Raw genomic sequence first — 10,340 nt, 5'->3', positions numbered from 1 at the left:
TTTCTAAAGTTTGCCTTAAAGTTTTGTTCTGCCATTCAAGTCACATTTAATGAGCGAGGACCTTGTGTTAAGCACTGTGTTAAATATTTGGCATTCAGGAGAGAACAAGGGAAATGTGAAAAAAAAAAAAAAAGAACAACAAAAGGAAAAGAACAAGTCTTGGTCCTTTTCTTTGAGTTGCTCATAGTCTGTTGAGGATAAAAATTCAACCAGATAATACTGTAAGACAGAGAGGTACATACCATATATAGAAGCCTAGGGAAGACAACAGTTAACCTTCTTTGGGTGGAACAAGAAGGCTTTACAGGGATACAGCTTGAATTTGGACTTGAATCATGAGAAGATTTTCACTAGGGAGTTAACAGGGAGAAGGAAGGACATTCCAAGCATAAGGAATACCATGTACAAGGGTTCAGAGGCATGGAAAAGTTCATCATCATCAAAGAAAAAAACTAAACAAAATACATCAGTATGGAAAGTGTAGGGTGAGTGGCAAGGAGTAGAGGGAAATGACGCTGGAAAGGTAAGCTGGAGACGAAGGGTCAGGTTAAGCCATATGGCAGATTGTATTTTTCAAAGGTGACCTCACAATTATGTATCCCATTCCACAGGATCTTACTTTCCTCCATCTGGAAGCAGGGTCTCTGATCCCTCTCTGTGAACCTGGGCTGCCTCTATAACCTCCTGACCAATAGGACATGGCAGGAGTGATGCTGCATGACTCCCAAGGCTGGGTCATAAAAGACAATATGGCTTCTGTCCAGTGTGCTTCTTCTTCTTCCTCCTCCTCCCCTTCTCCTCCTGCCTCTCTCCCTCTCTCCCTCTCTCTCTGAACCCTTGTCTTTAGAAGTCAGCATGTTGTGAGGAAGGCCAGGTCAAAAGGAGAGGCTTGGTGTAGATGTTCTGGCTCCTGGCCCCAGCATCAGCCATCAGACGTGGGATGAACAGGACTTCAGATGATTTTAGCCAGTGAGTCTCTTTGCAGAGCCCTGGATACTGCAGAACAGACCACTCTTGCAGTATTCTGCCTGGATTTATACCCACAGTAACCATGAGAGACAATTAGTGATTATTGTTTTAAGCCACTAGGTTTTCGGGTAATTTTTTATGCAGCAGTAGATAATGGATACAGTCATGCCAAGGAATTGCATTCTATCTTAAAAACACCAGGGAATAAGAAAACCATAATTCAAAAAGAGTCATGTACCAAAATGTTCATTGCAGCTCTATTTACAATAGCCAGGACATGGAAGCAACCTAAGGGTCCATCAACGGATAGATGAAGAGGATGTGGCACATATATGCAATGGAATGTTGCTCAGCCATGGAAAGAGGCAACGTTGAGTTGTGGTGAGGTGGATGGACCTAGAGTCTGTCGTGCAGAGTGAGGTGGGTCAGAGAGGGAAAGGCAGGTACCGTATGCTGGCACGTGTGTGTGGAATCTAAAAAGGGATGGTCGTGAAGAGCCTAGGGGCAGGACGGGAGTGGGGACGCAGACCTACTAGGGAATGGACTTGGGGATGCGGGGAGGGGGAAGGGTGGGCTGGGATGGAGTGGGGGAGTGGCATGGATGTGTGTACACTACCAAACGTGGGGTGGATAGCTGGTGGGAGGCAGCCGCGTGGCGTGGGGAGATTGGCTCGGTGTTTTGTGACCCCCTGGGGGGGTGGGATGGTGGGGAGACACAGGAGGGAGGAGATGTGGGGATGTGTGTATATGTATAGCTGATTCACTTTGTTGTGGAGCAGGGGCCAACACGCCATTGTGGGGCAGTTATACTCCAGTGAAGATGTTTTAAAAACAAAAAACAAAAAACCACCAGGGAACCAGTGAAGGTATTTCATCAGGGAAGTGGCAAAAGAATTTCGAATTAGAAAGATAGCCCTGGTGTCAATATGGAAATAGGACGGTGGGGGAAGGGTGGCTTAGAGGCTGGGAAAACAAGGCTATGCTAGTTGTCCAGGCCAGTGGGAACCACAGGGCAGGAGAGTATCTGTGATTTCTTAGGAAAACTCTGAGTTTGGTTTATGAACTCTTTTACTTTTATGTACCCAAAAGGTGAGAGCCAGTAAGAACAGCAAAATTCTTGAGCTGATTCTTTCCCACCCTCCCTTACCACAACCTTTTCCTCTGCTCCCTTATCTCCAGGCCCTGGACTTTTAGAGTCAGTTTTCATGGTGCCCTCATCCTTCCCTATTGATGTCCACTGGCTAACAGTACACTCCTAGCTGGAGTCTTCTCCTTGCTTTCTCTCCAAGTATGAAGGTCCTGGTGCCAGTCTCATAACCTAGAGTTTCTTTTGCCTCTAGCTCATCAGTATTTAGGGTCTTACAGGGGTGTGGGAGGAGATATTTGAGGAAAAGATGATCTCAACTGTTGGGGAGGTAGATCCTGGCCTTTTTAACATAGGTAAGTGAAAATCATGAGATTTATATGACTTATACTATTTCATACTATTTTGCCACCAAAGATGATTGTAAATACTGAAGGAGTAACATGTTTATTAATACAGATGGTTTGATTGTATAGCGTTAAATGCATAATATCATTCACCACTTAGAGCGAGACTCACTAACTGTTACCCACTGTCTAGCATATATAGTAGAATGTAAAAGTCTAAGAGATATTTAGGAAAGCAATGTAAGCTAAAAATAAAATGAATTAAAATTCTTCCTTCACTTCATCTCTGCTTCATTCTTCCTACTAAATATTAGGCTCATCTCTAGATCTATCTAGGAGGAGTTGGCAATAATATCTTACATGTACTGTCATGGATTTTTATTCACCTTGGTAAGATTTTTGACTCAGTTTTTTCAGAATTACTTTATTGAGCAATTTGTTTCTATCAGGATCTTTTATATTCATTGTCTTACTCAATCCTCACATAAATCCACAAATCCTCACATAAATCCACAAAGTAGTATTTTACCTCCATTTTAGTTAGGAAAACTTTTCTGATTTGACATGCTGAAGGTTAAATAGCTCACAGTGATAAAGTGGAGCCTTGAAGCTACCTATTCTGATGCTCAAATTCAGAATTCTTTTCACTGTGGGCCAGAAAGTATGGAGGACTCAGGCCGTATCTTTACAACAGCAGTAACTGAAGGCAAACTGCATTTGTTGGTTATAGCCGTATAACTTTTTTTTATCCACACAGTGACAAACTGACAGATGATACTCACAAGGGTGGGTGGATGCTCCAATCTTAACTGCTAAGCCTTTTCATATGTAGAAGTTTTCACTAGCCTTGTATGAACATCTTCCCTAGCATCTCCATCATTCTCTATCACATTGTCAGAATCTGGCAGGCAGTCATGGTGCTTAAAAATCTCAGATTCTGGAGAAAACTATTTGGATTCAGATCCTAAATCGGCCTCGTGAGTTCTGTGATCCTGATCAATTATTCTTCCTCCCTGGGCCTTAGTTCCTTCACCTTTGAAATACAGGTAATAACAGTGTCTATCTTGTGAGTTTGTTGTTAGGATTAAATGAGTTAATATAGACAAAGTACTTAAAACATTACCTGAAACATGCTAAGTGCTATGTAAGCATTAGCCATTATTTTTATCACTATCGTCATTATTACCACAATTCCAGGAACCTAAAGGCAATCGATAAATAATTATGAAATCAGTACGGCAGTTTAACAACACACATTTATGTGTATATGTATGTGGGGATGTGTGTGTAGCTGCTTTTTTTCCCTAATTTTCCAACCAAGATTTAAGGGTTCCCATTGTCCGGTACTTGAAAAATCTCTTTCTCTCTTTGATCATAATGATAACTTAACAAAATAAGTGCTGTCTTGTATTAGTTTGCTAAAGCTTCCATAGCAAAATATCACAGACTGAGGAGCTTACACACAGAAATTTATTTTTCTCACACTTTTGGATGCTAGAAGTTCAAGATCAAGGTGTCAGTTTTAACTTAATAACCTCCTTTAAAGGCCTTATCTCCAAATATTGGCTACATTCTGAGGGAGGTGGGTTAGGTTTAAAACTTTAATATGTGGGGGACACAATTCAGCCCTTAATGTGATTACTTAGATTATGTTTACATGTCTACTGGGTAGGAGCTGTGGTCCCCCACTAGAGTTATGTAAGTCCCAACAATTTCCAAGGATATTGTCCCAGGTAATAGGAGACATATATAGACATGTGGTTTAAATATGGTAGCTTATAAAATCCTCTTGGGCTTTCAGTTGGATTGCCGGGTTCTAAACGAAAATACATGAGACGAAAGCCACCTCTGAGGGCCCCATGTGCAACCAGTCATCAACCTGCCAGGGGCTGCTGTGCATATTTGCAACACAGAACCCTGTGGGACCCAGAAAGTGGATCTGCTGAAAAATGCTAATGTTGATCAGAACATTTTCTGTGGGTTAACTTCAAAAGTTTTTGATAAACTTGAAAATAAAGTTAAAACTTGAAAATAGCTATACTTGGTCTTTTCCAGGAAGTCAATAGAGGACCTGAACAGAAAGAAAAGGGAGGAGACTGGCCAGCAGGATGGCAGAGTAGAAGGATGTGAACTCACTCCTTCCTTCTTACAAAAACACTAAAATAATAACTAATTGCTGAACAACCACTGACCAAAAAAAAATGCTGGAAGCTACCAAAAAGATACCCTACACCCAAAGACAAAGAAGAAGCCACAACAAGATGGTAGGAGGGGCACAACTGTGATAAAATCAAATCCCATACACACCAGGTGGGCAACCTACAAAACGGAAAATAATACCACAGAAGTTTTCCCACAGGAGTGAAAGTCCTGAGGCCCACATCAGGCTTCCCAGCCTTGGGGTCTGGCAACAGGAGGAGGAACCCTCCTAGGAATATGGGAATATTCCATACAGGGAATATGGCTGTAAAGGCCAGTGGAGTTTGATCACAGGAATTCCACAGGACTAGGGGAAATAGAAACTCCACCTTGGAGGGCGCACACAAGGTCCCAATCACACTAGGACCTAGGGAAGAAAGCAATGACCTCATAAGAGACTGGGCCAGATCTACCTGTTAGTATTGGAGGGTCTCCTGTGTAGGTGGGGCATGGTTGTGGCTCACTGCAGGGACAAAGACACTGGCAGCAGCAGTTCTGGTGAATACTCAGTAGTGTGAGCCCTCCCAGAGGTTGCCATTCCTCCCCCCACCCCCTCCCCAACACCAAGACCTAACCCCACCCAACAGCCTGTAGGCTCCAGTGCTGGGACGCCTCAAGCCAAACAAACAATAGGGCAAGAACACAGCTCCACCCATCAGCAGACAGGCTACTTAAAGTCTTCCTGAGCACGGCCCTGCCCACCAGAAGGATAAGACCCACTCCACCCACCACTGGGCAGGAACTCTCCCACCAGGAAGCCTGCACAGGCCTCTGAGACAGACTCATCCACCAGAGAGCAGAGAGCAGAAGCTAGAAGAACTACAATCCTGCAGCCTGCAGAACAGAAACCACAATCATAGAAATTTAGACAAAATGAGATGGCAGAGGAATATGTCCCAGATGAAGGAACAAGATAAAATCCCAGAAGAACAACTAAGTGAAGTGGAGATAGGCAATCTACCAGAAAAAGAATTCATAGTAATGACAGTGAAGATGATCTAAGATCTCGGAAAAAGACTGGAGGCACAGATCAAGAAGATGCAAGAAATGTTTAACAAAGACCTGGAAGAACTAAAGAACAAACAAACAGAGATAAACAATAAAACAACTGAAATGAAAAAATACACTAGAAGGAATCAAGAGAAGAGTAACTGAGGCAGAAGAATGGATAAGTGAGCTGGAAGACAAAATGGCGGAAATCATTGCCGTGGAACAGAATAAAGAAAAAAGAACAAATAAAAATGAAGACAGTCTAAGAGACCTCTAGGACAACATTAAATGCACCAACATTCACATTATAGGGGTCCCAGAAGAAGAAGAAGAAGAGAGAGAAAAGACCTGAGAAAATATTTGAAGAGATAATAGCTGAAAAATTCCCTAACATGGGAAAGGAAACAGTCACCCTAGTCCAGGAAGCATGGAGAGTTCCAGATATAATAAAGCCAAGGAGGAACATGCCAAGACATATAGTAATCAAACTGACAAAAATTACAGGCAAAGAAAAAATATTAAAAGCAACAAGGGAAAAGCAAAAAATAATATACAAGGGAATTCTTATAAGGTTATCAGCTGATTTCTCAGAAGAAACTCTATAGGCCAGAAGGTAGTGGCATGATATATTTAAAGTGATGAAAGGGAAGAACCTACAGTGAAGAATACTCTACCCAGCAAGGCTCTCATTCAGATTCAACAGTGAAATCAAAAGCTTTACAGACAAAAGCAAAGCTAAGGAAATTTAGCACCACCAGACCAGCTTTGCACCAAATGCTAAAGGAACTTCTCTAAGCAGAAAAGAAAAGGCCACTACTAGAAACAAGGAAATTATGAACGGAAAAGCTCACAGGTAAAGGCAGACATAAAGTAAAGGTAGAAAATCATCTGCACACAAATATGATGTCAAAACGAGCAACTGTGAGAAGAGGAGAGCACACATGGGGGATACTGTAAATGCATTTGAAATTAAGACACCAGCAACTTAAAACAACCTTGTGTATGTACAGACTGCTACATCAAAACCTCATGGTAACTGCAAACCTAAAATCTACAGTAAATACACACACACAAAAAAAGAAAAAGGAATCCAAACACAACACTAAAGTTAGTCATCAAATCACAAGAGAACAAAAGAGGAAGGGAAGAAAAAAGACCTACAAAAACAAATCCAAAACAATTAACAAAGTGGCAATAGGAACATACATATTGATAATTACCTTAAATGTACATGGATTAAATGCTCCAGCCAAAAGACATAGATTGGCTGAATGGATACAAAAGCAAGACCCATATGTATGCTGTCTACAAGAGACCCACTTCAGATCTAGGGACACATACAGACTGAAAATGAGGGGATGGAAAAAGGTACTCCATGCAAATGGAAATCAAAAGAAAGCTGGAGTAGCAATACTTATATCAAATAAAATAGAATTTGAAATAAAAACTGTTACAAGAGACAAAGAAAGACACTACATAATGATCAAAGAAAGCAGATATAATAACTGTAAATATATACGTACCCAAACTAGGAGCACCTCAATATATAAGGCAAATACTAACAGTCATAAAAGGAGAAATAGACAGTAACACAATAATATTGGGGTCTTTTACACCCCACTTTCATCAATGGAAAGATGATCCAGACAGAAGATCAATAAGGAAACACAGGCTTTAAATAACAGATTAGACCAGATAGACTTAATTGATATTTATAGAGCATTCCATCCAAAAGCAGCAGAATATAAATTCTTCTCAAGTGCACAAGGAACATTCTCCAGGATTGATCACAAGCTGGGCCACAAAGTAAGCCTCGGTACATTTTTAAAAACTGAAATCATATCAAGCATCTTTTCTGACCACAATGCTATGAGCTATGAGATTAGAAATCAACTACAAGAAAAAAACTGTAAAAAATGCAAACACATGGATGCTAAACAATATGATACTAAGCAACCAATGGATCACTGAAGAAATCAAAGAGGAAATAAAAAAATATGTAGGGACAAATGAAAATGAAAGCACAACAATCCAAAACCTATGGGATGCGGCAAAAGCAGTTCTAAGAGGGACGTTTATAGTGATACAAGCTTACCTCAGGAAACAAGGAAAATCTCAAACAACCTAACCTTACACCTAAAGCAACTACAGAAAGAAGAACAAACAAAGCCCAAAGTTAGTAGAAGGAAAGAAATCATAAAGATCAGAGCAGAAATAAGTGAAATAGGAAATAAAGAAAACAGTAGAAAAGATCAATGAAACTAAAAGCTGGTTCTTTGAAAGGATAAACAAAATTGATAAACCTTTAGCCAGACTCATCAAGAAAAAAAGGGAGAGTGCTCCACTAGGAAGCCCCCACACTTGCAGGGATGGGGCCAGATTTGGAGCCTCAGAGGAGAGCACAGCAACAGGTGTGCGTACAGCAAAGCAGAGAGTCCTGCACAGAGGGTCGGTGCTGACTGGCACTTCCCAGCCTGAGACACTTGTCTGCTCGCCTGCCGGGGCAGGTGGGGGTTGGGTGCTGAGGCTTGGGCTTTGGAGGTCAGACCCCAAGGAGAGGACTGGGTTTGGCTGCTTGAAGACAGCCTGAGGGGGCTAGTGTGTCACAGCTGAGGGAGTCCAGGAAGAAGCCTGGGCTCACCAGAGAGACAAGGGGCCATTGTTGGGGGTGCACAAGGAGAGGGTCGGGCCCACTATAAGAGCTTCTTTCTCCGTGTGTTCACAGGCAACCAGGCACTGCTTACACGAGATCCAGAGGTGGGCGCAGACCACTACCACTGCCGCCACTACCGCCAAGGGTCCTGTGAACAAGTGCAGGTAACTGCCCACACATTCCCGGGAGTCTGCGCAGCCCGCCACTGCCGAGGGTCCCACGATCTGGGCCCAACTACCCCGGGAGATTGCATGGCGCACCTCAGGCTGTTGCAACTTCCTGCTGAGCTCTGCCACCTCAGGCACTCCCTGCACATCACATTTGTGGCTGCCATATCCATCCCTCTCCCCGGCCTGAGAGAGCAAGTGAGCCCTAATCAGCCACTGCTTTTGCCCCCTCTCTCCTGGGTGGGGAACAGATGCCTGAGGGTGGCCCACATGCAGAGATGGGGTCAAAACCAAAGCTGAGCCCCAGGGGCGCTGTGACAAAAGGAGAGGAACGGAAATCTCTCTGTGCAGCTGTAGGAGCAGAGGATTAACTCCTGGCAGTTGGCTTGGTAAACCCTGCATCTCTGGAATATCTGAATAGTCAATGAGTATTCCCACAATTGAGGCTGGTCTAGCCTGAACAACTGTAGACATTGGGGGAAAGTACATGAGGGAACTTGGGCCAGATCAGAGTCTGAGCTGGCCCCACAGTGCCAACATCAAGTCCAGAGACCTACCTAGAGGTATTGGAGGACTTCCTGGGGAGGCGGGGATTGGCTGTGGCTCACTGTGGGGGCAAGGACACTGACACCTGAGGCCCCAGGAAAATATTATTATTACTATAATTTTTTGTTTCATTTTGTTCCATTGTTCTTTTTAAATTAGTCTTTTGTTATTTTTATGTTTTTTTATGCTTTTATTTTTAATATATTTTTTATTTTATTCTTTTTCTATTTTTACTTTACTGTTTTGTGATATTGTGTTTTTTCCTTATTTTTGTTTTTTCTTTTGTTTTGCTTTGTTTTTATTGCTTTTTTAACTAAATTTTCTATTTTTACATTACTTTTTTGCTGTTTCATGTTTTTTCCTTTTTTCTTCTTTCCTTTGTTTTGTTTTTATCTTTTTTGTATCACTTTTGTGTGTGTGTTTTATGCTTTGCCTTTTTTTGTAGTTTGCTTTCTGCTTTTGATTCGTTTTTTGTTTTTGTTAGTTTAGTTTTTATTGTTTGTTCTGTTTCTGGATTCATTTGTTTGGTTGCTCTCTTCTCTTTTGTTTTCTCTCTTCGTGTGTGTGTGTGTGTGTGTGTGTGTGTGTGTTTGTTTGTGGGTTTTTCTCTGTTTGATTTTGCTGTTACCATTTGTCTTGGGAGTTTTGTTTGTCTGTTTGTTTTCCTTTTTTTAAAAAATTCCATGCCATGCAGCTTGAGGGGTCTTGGTTCTCTAACCAGGGGTCAGGTCTGAGCCTCTGAGGAGGGAGAGCAAAGTCCAGGATGCTGGACCAGCAGAGAACTCCTGGCCCCAGGGAATATTAATCAGCAAGAGCTCTCCCAGAGGTGTCCGTCTCAACACAAAGACCCAGTTCCACCCAATAGCCAGCAAGCTCCAGTGCTGGACACCTCATGCCAAACAACTAGGAAGAGTAACCCAGCCCCACCCATTAGCAGACAAGCTGCCTAAAGTCATACTAAGCTCACAGACATCCCAAAACATACCAACTGATGTGGGCCTGCCCATCAGAAGAACAAGATCCAGCTCTATCCACCAGAATGCAGGCACTAGTACCCCCCACCAGGAAGGTTACACAGCCATTGGACCAACCTGACCCACTGGGGGCAGACACCAGAAGCAAGAGGAACTATGACATGGCAGCCTGCAGAAAGGAGAACCCAAATACAGTAAGTTAAAAAAAATGAGAAGACACAGAACTATGTTACAGATGAAGGAGCAAGGTAAAAACCCACAAGACCAAATAAATGACGAGGAAATAGGCAATCTACCTGAAAAAGAATTCAGAGTAATAATAATAAAGATGATCCAAAATATTGGAAATAGAATGGAGACTATACAAGAAACATTTAACAAGAACCTAGAAGAACTAAAGAACAAACAAAC

This window comes from Delphinapterus leucas, chromosome 2, assembly GCF_059928025.1.
Source record: "Delphinapterus leucas isolate spDelLeu-1000000601 "Yukka" chromosome 2, BTC_Dleu_Yukka2, whole genome shotgun sequence".
Classification (NCBI taxonomy): Eukaryota; Metazoa; Chordata; class Mammalia; order Artiodactyla; family Monodontidae; genus Delphinapterus; species Delphinapterus leucas.
This window is presented reverse-complemented; position numbering follows the sequence as displayed.